Source organism: Bombyx mandarina, chromosome 11 (assembly GCF_030267445.1).
Source record: "Bombyx mandarina strain Sakado chromosome 11, ASM3026744v2".
NCBI lineage: Eukaryota > Metazoa > Arthropoda > Insecta > Lepidoptera > Bombycidae > Bombyx > Bombyx mandarina.
Genome location: NC_143218.1, coordinates 10,968,200 through 10,984,273, shown reverse-complemented (window position 1 = coordinate 10,984,273; position 16,074 = coordinate 10,968,200). Strand labels below are relative to the sequence as shown.

Here is a 16,074-nt window from a genome sequence, read left to right as displayed (position 1 = left end):
TAAGTATGAAATTTTTTAAAGGACCTATCGATAATTTCGATTCTTGTTTTATTATCTCGTAGTAAAATTAACTTTAATGATTATTTTTATTTTTTTCGAATTGCGAATCATTAACCTCTTGAGAGTCCGCGCGGGTAGGTACCCTGCTTATTTCTGCCGTGAAGCAGTAATGCGTTTCGGTTTGAAGGGTGGGGCAGCAGTTATAACAATACCTGAGACCTTAGAACTTATGTCTCAAGGTGGGTGGCGCACTTACGCTGTAGATGTCTATGGGCTCCAGTAACCCCTTACCAACAGGTGGGCTGTGAGCTCGTCCACCCATCTAAGCCATAAAGAAAACAAAACAAAAAAAAATTAAGATCGTTAGTTTTAAATTTGTAATATTGTTTGTTAGGCAGAAACATAGGCGCAGTCGTGCCCAGACTGACTCACGACCGCGCTTCGCTAGGAATGCTGCACTTGTCAAAGGAAATCCGCAATGGCGCCTTGCGTTTACCTAGATTCATTCGTTTGGTATTTACGTAGCTACTTCGTTGTTCACTACTACACAAGACTGACATCATTCAAATTTGTATAGATTCTTCTAGTGATGCTATTTTCAGAGAGATAGAGATACGCGATTGTTGTAAAAACTTGAAAATGATTTGGTCAATTTCCAAAGTGTAACTACACCATATTTGAGGCGTCAGTAAGTCAACTGTATTGTTTATCGGCCTTTTTACCGTACAACAGATAACTTTTTTCCTACCTATGCTGAGAGCTGCCTTGAGAGGCTATATCAGCGTTACCCTATCGTGTAAGTGAGTTCGCGGGGCTCAAACCGGAGGTGTTGCTAACACTCGCCCTAGCAAGAGCAGTGATTCACAGAATCTACCACCGGATCGGAAACGCGAACCACAGAAGATCCGGCGAGAAACTCAGCGCGCTGTGTCTATGGGTTAATTTACTCGTCGAGCCCTTCGTTGCAAGCGACGGGTTCGGCAAGGACGGTGACCTGTGCTTGAGGTACCTAAAACACCGTTAATGATCCGTAATTACGTGTTTAGGGCGACGTCAACTGTTTGCTATTCGGTCCACAGGATCGGGTATGACAGATCACTACCTTATGGCATTAATAGGTATTATATTTTATACCAGTCGCGTAGACCTAAAATATACAACCAGAACATAATGTATTTAGAAACGTCAGAAACCTCGTAAAGTGACACTTAAATGCGAAAATGTAAGCACTCTTGACGTCGTCGTGGCCTAAAGGATAAAACGTCCGGTGCATTCGTGTGTAGCGATGCACCGGTGTTCGAATCCCGCAGGTGGGTACCAATTTTTCTAATGAAATACGTACTCACCAAATGTTCACGATTGACTTCCACGGTGAAGGAATAACATCGTGTAATAAAAATCAAACCCGCAAAATTATAATTTGCGTAATCACTGGTGGTAGGACCACTTGGGAGTCCGCACGGGTAGGTACCACCACCCCGCCTATTTCCGCCGTGAAGCAGTAATGCGTTTCGGTTCGAAGGGTGGGGTAGCCGTTGTAACTATACTGAGACCTTAGAACTTATATCTCAAGGTGGGTGGCGCATTTACGTTGTAGATGTCTATGGGCTCCAGTAACCACTTAACACCAGGTGGGCTGTGAGCTCGTCCACCCATCTAAGCAATAAAAAAAAAAGTACTCTAAAATAGTTCAATAGCTCAATGAAAAGCATTTTTGCATTTTGTCACTATATCATTCAATTAAACAATAGTTTTGTACTCGGTATATAAAATCATTACGTTACTTTGTACGTGTATTTCTTTTGATATCGTAAAAAATATACTTAATTTGCCGAAGTTTAATATCATGCGTTCAGCCCGCGGTGGATTAACGTTTGTCGTCAAAGTAGTTGTGATTGGAATATGTTCATTCGCCTCTGTGAGTGATTACATTGATACAATACCGTCTGTATCGATGAATTGTGCTAGCAATAATACGTACACAAAAATAAAGACTTAATTGTTTGCTTCCATGCGTTTCGTTTTTGTGATTAAGTTGAATCTTTGTACAGTGTGTATTATGTATATTTTTAACTGCATATACTGTGCTTCAGGTTTTTGCACGATGTCACGGCGAATGACGGCGTGGTATTCGCTAGTAAGTAAAAGCTCATAAAGCCCCTAACGGTCCTTGTATTAAGAGCCCATAGAGACCTCAGCATGAATGGTATCGTTCACCTTGAGTCTTAAGATCAATCTTAAACCTTATGGTGCGTACATAGACAAAAATAGTAGTGTAGTAAGCTACATCTTTTCCTGAGTACAATCTCGTGTAAAATCGATTATAATGTGTTATCGATTTGCGATAAATCAGGAGCTAGGGGCGCCTTAACAATGGAAAAGAGGTTCTCTCCATAGTATCGTACTAACTGTGTACAATTCAAGTATTTTGTATTAAATTTAGCGAGTTGAAGTTTATACGTAGGTACTCCCAGTTACGTTTTGGCGAGACATCTCGTCATGGGCAGACAGACGAAGCGACCAGCGACCTTATTTTTGAATTAGAATTTTTGTTTACATTTTTCCTCTTATTGTGACATTTTTGGCAACGTTCCAGGCCTTGATATACAACAAAATTGTTTGTCAAATAAACGTAAATCTGCATACAGTAAAGAATGTTACTTCTGAATCCTAGTTATAGACAATAAAATATTATTTATGTAATAGGGCCTACTAACTGCTGTGAATCAATCAAACAATATTCTGCTAATTTTTACGTGCCTTTCATATTTTAAGACTGTCACAATCAATCTAGGTCTAGTGGATCCTCTTCCTCAATGTAAATGCAATCTTCTCTAATACAAACAAGAGAAACGAAAATTTTAAAACGGATTTTCGAATAACTGCATGTCCTTTGTTTTCATTAGCTTAGAGTGGCAAAGTGAGCGATTACTGGAACAAGTAGACAAGTACACGTCTTTTACTTTGAGGCTGATCGAACTCACACCGACTCAAAAATTGTTTCTCTGCAAGAAAATGTAGGAGAGCAATACCAATCGATGCGGATTCAAAAACCTGCTCTACCGTCAATACTTAATTTTATGGGTGGTAGGACATCTTGTAAGTCCGCACGGGTAGGTATTACCGCCCTGCCTATTCCTGCCGAGAAGCAGTAATGCGTTTCGGCTTGAAGTGTGGAGCAGTCGTTGTACTATAAAATTGAGATTTAAAACTCAGGTCTCTGGTGTTAATAACATCAATTTGTTTCGGTAATCACTTATCACCAGTTGGACAGTGAGCTCGTCCATCCATCTAAGCAATAAAAAAAGTATAAAATACCAAGAAAAACACGATTACTGCCTTTTTTTCGAAGTCTGTTGACGTGGAAATTGTTTAAATTAAATTTTAAAGGTAAAATGTAAGTGAATCTTTAATGAACATAAACAAAATCTGATGTACAAGTAGATATATACGTGTATAATTTGAGAACGATCTTCACAGTTTGAAATTTGAACAATCATGCTTTCTCTTTGTTCATATTTTTGTCTTTTTCCTGTTTTTTTTCTTCTAACGACACGTTTGATAAGGAAATTTTGATAAATTATCTGTTAACGCAACTTTATTTCGACACATATTGCTCGTAGTATCCTTAATAATATCTCCCTTCTCCTAATTTCTTTCCCGTTTTCCAACCCATTCCAAAGAAGACTTGACGTGAGGCAGGCGAACTACGAAGCCTAAAGCGAAACTATTATCCAAAACAATTTGAATCCGATTCGAACCAGAGCGAGATATACCGTGTAAAGCATGGACTAAAGCGGATTAGTCTCCAATGTCGTAATATTTTTTTTATCTTGTTACGTACATATTATGTTTGTTTGTATGTAACTGAATCATTGAACGTCCTTTTCATCGAATTCAAAATGTCCAATTAACTTAAAAATTTGCACACGCATCAAGTTTCGATGAGTATCCTTAATAATATCTCCCTTCTCCTAATTTCTTTCCCGTTTACCAACCCATTCCAAAGAAGACTTGACGTGAGGCAGGCGAACTACGAAGCCTAAAGCGAAACTATTATCCAAAACAATTTGAATCCGATTCGAGCCAGAGCGAGATATACCGTCCAAAGCATGGACTAAAGCGGATTAGTCTCCAATGTCGTAATTTTTTTTTATCTTGTTACGTACATATTATGTTTGTTTGTATGTAACTGAATCATTGAACGTCCTTTTCATCGAATTCAAAATGTCCAATTAACTTAAAAATTTGCACACGCATCAAGTTTCGATGAGTATCCTTAATAATATCTCCCTTCTCCTAATTTCTTTCCCGTTAACCAACCCATTCCAAAGAAGACTTGACGTGAGGCAGGCGAACTACGAAGCCTAAAGCGAAACTATTATCCAAAACAATTTGAATCCGATTCGAGCCAGAGCGAGATATACCGTCCAAAGCATGGACTAAAGCGGATTAGTCTCCGATAGCGCAACTTTTTTTTTTATTGCTTAGATGGTTGGACGAGCTCACAGCCCACCTGGTGTTAAGTGGTTACTGGAGCCCATAGACATCTACAACGTAAATGCGCCACCCACATTGAGATGTAAGTTCTAAGGTCTCAAGTATAGTTACAACGGCTGCCCCACCCTTCAAACCGAAACGCATTACTGCTTGACGGCAGAAATAGGCAGGGTGGTGGTATCCACCCCGCGGACTCACAAGAGGTCCTACCACCAGTAATTTATTTTTTTATCTTGTTACATACATATGTTTGTTTGCATGTAACTGAATCATTGAACGTCTTTTTCATCGAATTCAAAATGTCCAATTAACTTAAAAATTTGCACACGCATCAAGGTTCTTGGATGTCAATGCGAAAATTTTATAATTTCGCTCTAAATATGCATGTGTTTTTTTTAAATTACATATACAAATTTTTGTATAGTATGTGTTTCGCGGAGGTAATAGGCAGATTGGCGATAGAGCCTATGCGTGCTTACAATCGTGGACTCAAGTTCTGAGTCAAGCGAGCCACACGAACCGGTCCACCTCCTATCGTTCCGAACGAACCTCTTTCACTAAACTTGACTTAATTAACATTAACTAGAATTTTAAACTTGGATCATTTGATTAGTCATTTTAATGATGCCTTTTACAGTTTTAGATCGGAATGCCTCGTATTTTGTGTGTTGTGCGATCGATTTTTCGTTTGTGGTAAAATCGCGCAGTTTCTCGACGCACCGTTACCAGAGGCCGGAGAGCCTCGACGACGCGACGATAGAATGAAATGCGTCGGCTCTTGTGTAATCTTTTACGCTTTCAAATGTCGATTATTAATTGCCCCGTTCATTCAATAGATACTGCATTCCGGACGTTCTTGACATACCTCTCGATGAAATAAACATTAAAACAAGTCGTTTTTCGTCGCTTATAATTGTCGGACTTTTTATTTGTATCGTCTTGACGATGCTGTTTTCATTACACACACAAAAATGCACACATAATAATATTTTGTATAACATTCTGTAATAAATTTTGTTGTGTGCATTCGCGCGTCGTTTATCGGTTTTAGTTGAAAGGTATTTATGTACTGTTTATGATCTAGGTGACGTTTCCGCCGTGGAAACAAAGCCCGCGAGATGGCGCGCAAGTGGTCTTAATTAACGAGAACATATATGTATTTAGCGACGCCCAATGATGGTCACAACGAAGCTTGATCGAGTTTCACTGGTTAATAATTAAATACGTTTTGTTCTTCACTGATTACGACATTAGTTACGTTCTAATGAGTTCATGTATTTTATTGTCGGCTTTTCAGTTACTTTTGTCCTGTACAAGGATAAAACGTTTCATCCATAAACCCATGACGTAACAGGACAAATTCTATCGGAAATTGAGATAATGTAACCGACTCACAATATCGAAAATAACGGTTTTATTTAATAACTAGCTGACCCGGCAGACTTCGTAGTGCCTCAATCGATAAGAATAAGAGACCTAAACTTTTGTATAAAATAAACTTAAAACAAACAAAAGGAATCCGTCCGACGGAGGGACACATCAAAGGAAAAACAAAATTGCTATTTTTATTTAATTCCGAGCATTTTCATTCATTTATCTACGTTTTAAACCTTCTCTGGACTTCCACAAATAATTCAAGACCAAAATTAGCCAAATCGGTCCAGCCGTTCTCGAATTTTAGCGAGACTAACGAACAGCAATTCATTTTTATATATATAGATAAAGTTGCTCAGGGCATACGTGTTACCGTTTTGTTGAGTGCATCATTCTGTTGTCAAAATATTATATAAGTCGTCTTTGATTAGTAATTCTACAGAACTAATCCCCTGTGACTGCACAATTATGCATTAACCGTATAGGGAAAAAAAAAACAAAAAACGAAATCGCGAATGTGTAAACTCGTTCAACACAAAACAAGTGACAAATTTCGATAGCCTAGCTATTTAATGATTTCATTCGAATGTATTTTAATTACCGAATATATTATTGACTAATTAACGAAGCAACGTAACTGATAACCGTTTTACGTGATCGCTACACCACTACTTCGCATCGTGATTAGGACGCATATTTCTAAATCAAGTAATTACGCTTTACGCCAAGATAGAGTTAGCAATATAGCAAGATAGGATTAGCGATATATCATTACAGCAACCGAAACCTCGTCCCAGTGCCTCGAGGTGTGCGGATACCCTTATTGCGACAAGTCTATGAACAACCGTTTAACTGAAGCGAGCTAAAAAGAAAATACGTATCAGCACGTCATGCTACACAAACCTGCACACATAAAGTATATTAAAATATTTTTTTCTCTTCTTGTCCTTATCCCGTCTTTTGATAATGTCCCGTCTGTTTAATGGTAGGAAGCGGCTTGGCTCTGCCCCTGGCATTGCTGACGTCCATGAGCGACGGTGACCACTTACCATCAGGTGGGCCGTATGCTCGTCTGCCTACAAAGGCAATAAAAAAATGATATCGGGGCAACATGAAATTTGATTTGACTCACAGCGTTATGAATCGGTAATGGGAATCGATAGCTAGACTAGAAACGTAAGGATTACTAGTGATAATATTGAATGAAGTGAAATTCGTAACTTCTAACTATCTTTTGTAGACCGTCTTCAATAACACTGTCGAATAGACTAGATAATTAATCATGTACAATATTCTAATTAATTGGTAGCCTATGTTTCTGTCATTCCCAGAGAAATCAACTGTCTGTAATCGATTGTAATTAAAACGCAAGCATTGTAGAAAATTGTAAATGTTATGTATACGAAATTGTAATCAATCAATTCACTTCAGTAATATTGTTGAGAGTTTCCTTTAGCTGTTTAGCACGTCTTTCCCAATAATTGTCGTGTAAACGTTGCTTAATATGCAATTTTAATCAAAGTGGAGCAGCCTTCGCGTAAGCTGTCGCGACGGCGGGCAATATACGATGCAAGAGGCTGCTGTAGCCTCCCAAGCGGAGCCCCGCTGTCTGGCAGCCGGTGCCCCTGTCCCCCACCGGCCAGCCACACTCCCCCCTCCCGTCTCCAACTGCGTTACCAAGCGCAACCACCTCGTATTGCCAATTCATCTACCACCGCACATACAAATGTAGGCAAAGAAGGACCGTTAGCTATTTGGTATCCCCGTAAATGCGGTAACCAGAGGGACTTGTTTTGTGCCAAACGCGCGAAAAACGGTATTCCGAGCCAACGATTTTAATAATCAATCAATTTGTATATAGAAGACACGTTCCGATTATCTGTAGCGTTTTATTAATTTTTTAACTAAAATTCTAAATGTACCTATGTGTGAATAAACGCACATACATACACAAACATACTTGCGCATGTAAGTTACGCTATAGTCACTACGAATGTCTGGCCTGTATTTTTTTGTAATAGCACTCGGAGGTATAAGAACAAGTCATTTTACATGTAATGTATTACAACCTTGGTACAACATTGGAATTATTTTGAGTTTTTATCGCTTTCTTAATGTAATGAGATGTTTGAGATTCACGCCATAGGGAGCCTCAGAAATTCAATGGTATTCTCATACAATCATGAAGCGAAACCATTTCCAAACCAAAGAATAATGAAACGGTAAGCAATCTTTTAACAATAGACTTTCAATTATATCTAAAAATAGTACACTAGCTTCTTGTTTAAACTAAATCTATTGTTCGATAAAATGTTACGCTCAACATTTGTATGATATGGATTCCTTCACTGTTTATTAAGATATTAAAAGACAGATTTCCTTTAAAATTGCAACAATTGCATAGGTAATGCAATCTCTATTCTGTACAGAACAAAATATATTCTTATTAGGTATGTACAAAAATAGTTTGCTATAAAAATGCACATTAGATGCATTTTAATAATTCTGTTTTTCCATAATACTGAATTGATATTTAACGTGACTTTGATACCATTTGAAAAAAGCCTCAATGCATTTCACTCCTAGCTCAATGCGCAATCATCATCAGATAATGCTCGTTTTTAATGGCGAACAGGAAACTTATGGATTTTTTTCTTATTACTATTACGCGTTTCATCCTTAAATATTTACCGAGGCGGTCGATTGCGCATGTAAGTGCGACAAGGATCTAATTGAACAAGTGTAGAGATGGCTGAGCGGCCTCGGCCTACAGAGTATGGGTCCGATTGCGTCAACGGCCGAGTCGAAGTTGTGCAAGTGGTCGATGGAAATTCCGGTGTTACGGTACTAACGACTGCTAATACGAAATTCGAGTCCTGTGCGTGAGTGCCGCAGCGCAGTGCGAGGCTGCGGCATGAATGGCGCTGCTTGCGGTATGTGGGTCACGGTGTCGTCAATGGGCCGCCGGCAGGGCCCCGCGTGGCTGCCTCTTGTGCCCCCATCGTCGAGCCGAGAAAGTTGCCGGCCACTTTCGCGACCGTCTCTCCGACGAACATAATGATTTACACTCTAACCGCTCGATAACTAAGTCACTTTTCGGATAACGCAACGAAACGTTCACATCCGCTTCAATATTTCGTGCGTGCCTTCAAATATATCTGTTTCGGTTAGCATCGGTGGTTCTAATCCCGAGGCTCGTAGGGTGCTTTATCGCTTGCGCCGCTGTGAATTTGACCGCGCTGTATGCTCATTCTTAGGAATTCACTTCCGGGTAGGTCGAAAAGTGAAATGGACTCGTCTGTGATGTAATTGGAATTCGGATGTATCCGGAGTCAGTGTTACTCCGTTCACTTATATATTTTCTATAACCGTTCTTTGACATAATAGACTGCGTGCCGTGGTCGTTTCCGTTCTATAGCAATAGTTAGAATGTTAAATATAAATGAGCATAATATATTCAGCTTTTACTGTATAGATTACACAAGAACGCTCTAAACATGCGACAGTAAAATTCAAAGTAATCTCGCATACCACCACGGGAATGTTTAATAATATTCTAGATTAAGAATTTATGGTTGAAGTTAAAAAATACCATACATGTTTTACATACTTTTTAATATTTATTTACGAGTCGCTGGACTGACGCTCTGCTGGTTCACTTAGTACTCACTAAGCCGTCTGGCTACCCGATTTCCTAGACACTTTATTGGAAACAATGCCATCACATAAATGAAATAATATATCAATGCAATACAGTGATGTACCTAATAGTTTAAAAAGCCGCTTCCTATTCTCTGATGAATTCCTTACTCACCTTTTACGACACCCACGGGAAGACATGGGATGATTATAGGATGACGTCACACAGCCTTTTGTTTTTGTTGTCCTTGATAGGTATACAAGTTCATCGTCCTCCTACCGGTGCTATGAATGCGGTCACTCATCATCTGATGGCTCGAAATCGGTTCAATCGCGTTGTGTAACGGTTATCCCGCCCGCCCTCATAAAACAACGCATGACTTCTTCGTAAAACTAATTGACAGGACAAGTTCAGACGAAAATAACCCCATTTTATATGGTGTATATATCAATTGATTTTTATTTCAAATCTATTGTATTATCTTATTGTTTCCGAGTTCTGAATTCTCAATAAAACCAGACTTTTGAAAAATGCAAAGAGTCAAAGTAAAAGTTTTTTTTTTCTCCCGATATGTCGAAAATTTTCCGTGGACAGGTAGACACCAGTATTAACACTAGCTACAAAAATTAAGAGTTATTTTTAGCTAGTCCTAATTCTAAGTTCACTCAACTCAACCTGTAACTTAAAGAAGGTAGTTATTTAAAATATGAATTGAAAAAAACAAAACGTAGAAATGTAAAAATATTATTCGAATTGTATATTATTTTTATAAAATATTAGGAAACCAGTTTTTTATTTGATTTTAGTATATTTAGTGCTCACATTTTTACATAAAAACGGCCTCTTTAAGGTCGTTCAATATTCTCAACTTTAATGGAGTTAGGGAAGGCTGTTACTAAAACGATAATCTAAAATTTATATACATTCTTCACATGTACGCGAAAAGTGAGTTTGATTCAAAAAATAATTTTCTTTTACCTATACCTATAATAATTTATTTATTTATTAAGTTGCACCACCAACAAAGTGATCATCAATACAAAACATTGAACAATTGACAAAAGTTCATGGCAGATGTCACCTCAATTATAGGTGCAATCGACAGTGTATTAACAACAAAAATAAAAAAAAATATATAACTAAGATTTGATTACATTTGATTGATTACTTAAGATTAATTTATATTTAATTGGGAAATGATTCGCGATAGATTTTTCCTGTAAGTTGTGGGACAATTAGAAAATACATCTATTTCACTTAAAATTAGTTCAGCGCAATCGGACAACTCCGAAGGAACATTGACGGAGACCGCGCTACCGTGGACATTATTGTAGTCCCAAAGGATTCTGTTTAAGGGAGAGTAAGCACCTAAATTCGAACGAGCGGGCTCTTCTTATAAACGGTTTATATTTCTTCGTTCTTGGTAAGTAATGAAAAATCAAATCGAAAACATACAGCGATCGAATATAATTTCCATTTTTCAACCTCTTAGACTATAATTTCATTTGCATTATGTATATTTAATGAAGAAAATTTTGTCGTAGATTTTGGTGTGCTCAATGACACTCCTCTTCATGCTTAACACTAAACATACCATAACGGGTCAAATGATCCATTTTGAACTTTTGCATTGAAAATGGTTTTGCATTGAATTTGATTTTTTTACTGGTGGTAGGACCTCTTGTGAGTCCGCGCGGGTAGGTACCACCGCCCTGCCTATTTCTGCCGTGAAGCAGTAATGCGTTTTGCTTTGAAGGGTAGGGCAGCCGTTGTGACTATACTGAGATATTAGAACTTATATCTCAAGGTGAGTGGATGTCTATGGGCTCCAGTAACCACTTAACACCAGGTCGTCCACGCATCTAAGCAATAAAAAAAAAGGAAAAAACTATGGAAAAAATTGCCTTTATATGTTCACATTACGTGAATCCTAAGCCTCTAGTTGGCCGGCGTGCGTTTCCATCTTACTGAACCTCCGACTCGCTAATTTCAATTGAGTTACATTGCGCGCTTTGTAAGATTTGTGTTTTTTTTTTTTAAATTAACAACATTCTTGTCTTCGTTTCCGGGCACATTTTTCTTATAACTGGCATAGAACTTATATATCTCAAGGTGGGTGGCGCATTTACGTTGTGGATGTCTATGGGCTCCAGTAACCACTTAACACCAGGTGGGCTGTGAGCTCGTCCACCCATCTAAGCAATAAAAAAATATATAAAAAAAAAAAATTATGGAAAAAAGAAAACTTTCAGTGACCGTCAGTATCAAGAGATAACGATCACGAAACTAGTTCTTTAGTATGTACATACACGGTGAATGGAAAATAATACCATAATACCTATACAATGCGACGCTAACGTTATTCTACGGAATGTTACTTAATATTATTTTTCAAATATGTGCCATTATAAGTATATACTAGTCACATCCCACAGGTACATAACAAACACAAAGGTTCTCTTGAGTTTTCCTCGAACTTTCTATTTTGTATGGTATCAAAATAACGTTACCTTCCTTCAGAAACACTCGATTATAAAGAACAAATCAAAGAAGACTACCCGAAGCTTGTACTGAAAACCGATGTACAACGAAAAAACATTATTTTCAATTGGGATGTAATCAGTTAAAAAAAAGAAAATGAACCTCTAAATTATGCGGTTAGCTTGGAACTCTGAACAAAAACGAAATAAAACATAAGATATTTTTTTTGTACATTACAGTCATGTTTGAACAATTCGCCTTTTCGCATTAAAAGTGTACAATTTCCAAAAATATTCGAAATTTAGTTAATATTAGTAAACATTAAAATTTGGTATAACCAGTATTTTTATCATAAATACTGTTAAGTAGAGCGTAGTTTAGTTTTAGGATTTGTTTTTTTTTAGTTTCTCTATATTTTGACTACTATTAAGAAAATTAATACATAATTTTATCTAACTTTAAAAGACAGATAATGTAACTGGTAAAAAAAAAAAAAAAAATGTTTTCAAATATTGCAAATATGATTAGTATTAAAAATACTAGCTGACCCGGCAGACTTCGTAGTGCCTCAATCGATAAATAAAAGACCTAAACTTTTATGGAAAATAAACTTAAAACAAACAAAAGGAATCCGTCCGACGGGGGACACATCAAAGGAAAAACAAAATTGTAATATTTATTTAATTCCGAGCATTTTCATATTTATCTTTACCTTTTAAACCTTCTCTGGACTTCCACAAATAATTCAAGACCAAAATTAGTCAAATCGGTCCAGCCGTTCTCGAGTTTTAACGAGACTAACGAACAGCAATTCATTTTTATATATGTATATAGAAGATAGAAGATAAAAATATTACATGTCAAACCTTTAAGACACTCTATTGTAAAATTAATAAGTTTTAAGATTATACAGTTTTAATGCGAGAAGACGAATTGTTGGTGAATAATATTATTGAAAAGGTTTCGTTCTGTGTGACACGAACGGGACTTCAAAGCGCAACGACAACTAAAAGTACTAATAAGACGTAAACGGAAGCGTCGGGCAATTCCTGTTAAAATGGTTAACTTAATAAACATGTATGGCGGCGCGGAGGCTCTGAGGCCCGGTGAAAGCTGGTCGGACGCTCCGCATGCGCTGACAAACCACCGCCGATCAATTGAGTCGAGCACCAGTATTACCAACAGCCGATGTACCCGGTTTATTATTAAATTGCTTTATGCCGCACAGAATACGATTTACATTCCTTTATCAAATTACGTTCCTAATGCATTGCGCCAATTTTTTTATTTTATTCCAACCATGGGTGATCGAGCAACCCATCTGGCTTTAAGTGGTAACCTATAGATATCTTAACGTGAATGTCGCCACTCACCCTTCAAACTCGAACGAATAAGTAAAATGACAGCACCTACAAAACATTAGCCCACTGAGTTTCTCGCCGGATCTTCTCAGTGGGTCGCGTTTCCGATCCGGTGGTAGATTTCACGAAGCACTGCTCTTGCTAGGGTCAGTGTTAGCATCACTCCGCTTTGAGCCCCGTGGGTTCCCCTACTAATTAAGGTTACGCTGAAATAGCCTCTCAAGCCTTATCAGCTTAGGTAGAAAAAAAAACACATTTTTTTTTTAATTGCTTTTGTAGGCAGACGAGCATACGGCCCACCTGATGGTAAGTGGTCACCATCGCTCATGGACGTTAGCAATGCCAGGGGCAGAGCCAAGCCGCATCAACATTATCAAATTTAATATCGTTTGAGTTTCGCAAACAGCATTTAACGAGACTACAAGAGTGATTTAATGTCGAACTTAATGTCCAACAAACAAACAATAGGGTGTAGTCCATAGTTTTAGACAATGTATCATTGGGAGCGGTATGTGCTGTGGATGCACCGTAGGAACAGTTCGGTTTAACGGTGACGGAGGCTGTGCGTTATACAGTTAGACGCATTCCTAGAGCGGGCCGTTGCGAGGGTCGCAGGTGCAGCGCGGGGGGAGTCCGTCTTTGTGAGGAATGCGCCAATGCCACTATACATCCGTTACTACTTGTATATGTCACAATGTGCCATTTAAATACCGACTTTTCACGTTTGCTACTATGTGTCAAGACGGAATGAAAATTGAAATGTTCGAGTTGAACTATTTCGGCATGAAGGACTATGATTATTCAATTCAATGTATTTATAATATTTAACAGATAACAGTTATCTATCAATTCACATATATGTACATTCAAATCAAAATTAAATTACAATAGATACATATAATATAAAAAAAGTTTTTAGTTTTATTGCTTAGTTGGGTGGACGAGCTCACAGCCTACCTGGTGTTAAGTGGTTACTGGAGCCCATAGACATCTACAACGTAAATGCGCCACCTACCTTGAAATATAAGTTATAAGGTTTCAGTATAGTTACAACGACTGAACACCTTTCAAACCGAATGACTGCTTCACGGCAGAAAATAGGCGGAGTGGTGGTACCTACCCGTGTGCGACTCATAAGAGGTCCAGTAAGTATGTAAAACAAAACAAATAATAATAACAAACAGTATGATGGTATGATGATATGATATGAAAGTATAATAATTATGTAAACTAGGACAGAGGAAACACTATGTTTGCTCGCACCAATATATGTATTGTCTTTTTCTTGTTATATCATGGGTTTGACTCAGCAAGATCTTGTCTAGTTCTGATGCATTCCAGTCTAAATAACAGGGTAGCCGTTACATCTAAGGCTTCCACTTAGTGTTTCAAGTTGGGCTATGGCATTCATATTGTGGTGTCTGGCAAATATTTAACATCTTTTGAGCAGTGAGGCCCTATGCCCACCCATCTAAGTTAAAAATACTATTTTCTTCGGTTTTCACGAATCGCAGACCTTATTATTGCTTTCACGGTTAAACCTCGCGTTTTTATTACGTAATAAATAAATTATAAATACTAAAAATATATAAAAAAATCCGCGAAAACCGAATACAACACTTTAATAGCATATATTTTGATATTTAATTGATAAATCAGCTTCAAACGTGATTATAACACAGCGGAACTATTCTTAGGTTACGATTTCGAACTGAATTGTCTGCGTCTAAAACTCGTAAAACTCCTCGGAAAATACAGTAAGAATAAGTCGTTGCCTGTATTCATGATATCTGCGAAATCTATTTTCAGATTTTACAAACAAGTTTGAATCATTTTCTCTTGCTTTCTTTTTATTTTGACGATAATTATCATTCACATGAGAGATCACTATACGTTGTACGAATCCATGTCTCATTTTGAAATTATGAGAAAAAAACAAAAGATGGGAGGGCGTCTTTCTATTGCGAATCGGTAATGCGTTCTAATTTGAAAGATAGAACAGCCTTTTTACTACACAAATGATATTTAAACCTAATGTCTACAGGTGGGTTGGTTGCGGGATGCTCTTTGTGTTCTCTATAGGCTCCAGTAACTATTTGAAATAAGGTGGGCAGTGATTGTTCACAAGGCCACCAAAAAAATTAGTAATTTGTTCAAATTGGTTATCGTCTTTTTGTATGGGCTTTGGATTATATACGACATACAGTCTTCTACAATTCTTAAAACAAAATGGGCTGAGAGCTCATCTGATCAATTACATTAAAAAACATACCTTATCAGACCACAATTCGTAGATTCTGTTAGAGATCATGCTAGCCCAGAAAATGTTTTTTTTTTCATGAAAAACCCACTTAAATAACAGTATACATGTAGATTGTTAGGTCGGTAGATCTTACAAAAAAAAAGCTCTTCCGACGAATCCACAACAGGAATTTGCTCGAAATCGGAGTTAACAAGCTCGTGTTAAAACACAGTTTCGGCAGTCGATGTCTTTGTGCCTTTAGTCGATGATGTCACGTCTTGAAACTCTCGTGATGTCACACAGAGTAGGTACATCAAGAAACTCATCGGCGTAATTAAAATCAGTCCAAAGATTAGTTACAAACGGTCATCGTGTTTTTTATTTGTGATTACCAACGGGGACAACTCGTTATTCAAGATACTCGGCGCTGTTATTGTCATTTTTGTTGTTTCGATGTACTTAGTGGACATTGATTG

General features: G+C 37.6%; 1 protein-coding gene across 1 annotated transcript in view; it reads left to right on the top strand.

Moving 5' to 3' along the window:
- Zip48C (Zinc/iron regulated transporter-related protein 48C) overlaps nucleotides 1-16,074 on the top strand; it is a 74,991-nt gene that overhangs the window by 22,918 nt on the left and 35,999 nt on the right. The gene's annotated exons all lie outside the window — the stretch shown is intronic.